This window comes from Pholcus phalangioides, unplaced genomic scaffold, assembly GCF_987345545.1.
Source record: "Pholcus phalangioides strain wild (caught in Gottingen) unplaced genomic scaffold, Ppha-v1.0 ptg000017l_1, whole genome shotgun sequence".
Classification (NCBI taxonomy): Eukaryota; Metazoa; Arthropoda; class Arachnida; order Araneae; family Pholcidae; genus Pholcus; species Pholcus phalangioides.
The window spans coordinates 20,647,619-20,650,130 of NW_028301610.1; the positions used below are offsets into that span (position 1 = coordinate 20,647,619).

The 2,512-nt window shown below is 39.8% G+C and overlaps 1 non-coding gene across 1 annotated transcript; it reads left to right on the forward strand.

Annotated features, from left to right (window-relative positions):
• Positions 1-2,070: 2,070 nt before the first annotated feature.
• Positions 2,071-2,144, forward strand: TRNAT-GGU (transfer RNA threonine (anticodon GGU)). Its single transcript has one exon. It is a non-coding gene; the product is annotated as a tRNA-Thr (tRNA).
• The last annotated feature ends 368 nt before the right edge of the window (positions 2,145-2,512 follow it).

Genomic DNA, 2,512 nt, shown 5'->3' on the forward strand with positions numbered 1-2,512 from the left:
ATATGAATTTATGCAAATAAATATCAAAAGACAATACGGAGACATTAATTTTCATGCTTGAGAAGATATAAATAAAAAGTTGAAATCAATGTTATTGCATGGATATCCAACTCGAAAGTAGGTCCGGTTTAATTACTTCATATTTAATCTCCTGGGCTTCGTATATCTCTAAGCGAACTCAATATTTCAAAAATCGAGAATTCAATATAATTTTTAAAATTATTGATGTGACAGAAAACCCCACCAAATTTCCGCATTTCTACATTAAAATCGGCAATTTTAACACTGATTTCTATGAGGATCATCCTTTTCCTGACCCTCAAAGCAATGCTGATGATGATTATGACGTCATTCAAAAAACCTCATTACTGGGAGTATTGAAAATGTGGCTAACCATTATAAAGGCATAAATATTATACATATACTGACAGCGTTGAAGAAATGACAAATCGTTGTAAAGGCATATACACGTCTGAAACGCATTGCTAGGGAACCACGGTAACCAAAGTAAACGTTCGGAAAGTGATTGTTGAGGCCCAAAAACCATTGTTGCCCGACAGTTTTTTGCCCATTTGGGGCATTTGACCTGCTCTAACGAAATTTTAAAGTAGCCTATCGTTCAAGTCGGGTCCCATTTGGCATATATGCAAAATTTGGTGACGATCGATCTAAAATTGTAGATTATAGAGAACATACGCACACACACAGACGGACACGCAAAAAATAAATTTTATGTATATGGATTTATTACTTTTACTGTTGGTGAAATGCCTATAAAATTCCTTAGTACAGAGGAAGCAATATTATACTAATTTCAAAGCTTCTCGCTGATTCGGAGTCTAATGCATCTGATGATACCCCTGATAAAGAAAATGGAACAAAGCTTACTGCATGGATTATGACGAAAATGATGCTGATGCACACTTTGCCCAATTCCTGGAGCTTTTCGACAATTTCATATGGTTCGGGAGAAAAAAAGGAAAAACCAAAACCCAGATTTCAAGGAAGAAATGGGACCATCTCAGGAAATTCTAACAATGCCGGATACATCGCCAATCTCGATGTCCTTATTCTTTTTTTTTTTCAGTGTCACTGATAGAAAATTTGGCATTTCAAACTAATTTATATGCCACTCAAGAAGGAAAATTTACACTGCCATCTTATTGGAAGAGATGTACCAGCTATTAATATGCTTATGTTAATCATTCTGGCCTACAAAATCGGTGGATAGGGAATTTTTTAAACGAAATGTTGCTTTTCCTGCAGAACACCCTAGGGAAGCTTGCTGACCGTGTTCTAGGTGGGCGGTGTCCCCGCTGGATTTTGATGAGTCCTATGTACCGAGTATATGAAGTTCGTTTGGCCAAAATTTTTTTTTTTATAGTGCCCATCAAAGGGTTAGATTTCAATGGAGCTGCTATCTGGCCAAAACATTAGCTGAATATTTTATACTCGGTTATTCCGCAGAATCACTATTTGTCCCAGCACTATTCTTAATACGTTACTCAATCGGAATTATTTTTTTTTTCCATTTCACGCGTTTAGTTTTTTTTTTTTAATTTTTCTCAGAATAAAACAATATAGAGAGATATAGATGGCTACTTTCTCAGCCAGAGATTTCAAGGAAACAGTTATTTTCCGGATATTATGCCGAGGCGAGCTCGGAAAGAAAAGTCATCACGTCTCCGCCGGGACTCGAACCCAGGCCCTCTTGCATACCGGGCAAGCATGCTACCATTTACACCACTGGAGACGCATGACTCTGCCTTCCTAATTTCACGCCCTGTGTCGTGAGGCGCTGAAGTAGAGGCGTGCATGCTTGCCCGGTATGCAAGAGGGCCTGGGTTCGAGTCCCAGCAGAAACGTGATGACTTTTCTTTCCAAGCTCGCCTCGGCATAATATCCGGAAAATAACTGTTTCCTTGATATCTCTGGCTGAGAAAGAAGCCATCTATATCTCTCTAAACCGTCCCACCCGGGGGCCATTTCCTGAAGTTAAGAGAGGCTACTAATGCCTCTACTTCAGTGCCTCACGACACAGTGCGTGAAATTAGGAAGGCAGAGTCATGTGTCTCCAGTGGTGTAGATGGTAGCATGCTTGCCCGGTATGCAAGAGGGCCTGGGTTCGAGTCCCGGTGGAGACGTGATGACTTTTCTTTCCGAGCTCACCTCGGCATAATATCCGGAAAATAAATGTTTCCGTAAAACAATATAATTTGTTACGAAATGAGTACTTACACTACTGCGGTCATTGGTTACGAAGTCCTTTCTTTGCATTTCACTCAACCACTTCCTCTTCAGATCTTCACACTTTGGAAAAGAAAATGCAGATACTTTCGATCCTGACAGATAATTTCCTCTGCAATTCGGGACACAGCACTAGTCAGGTATATTTCTGGAAAAATATCTCTAATTTAACAATCGGCGACCACGTGCGTTCTTTACGAACTGATGTTTTAATGGCGATTAGTTGGGACAAGCAGCGTCGATCGGAGAAGAATGCCGAGAAGAA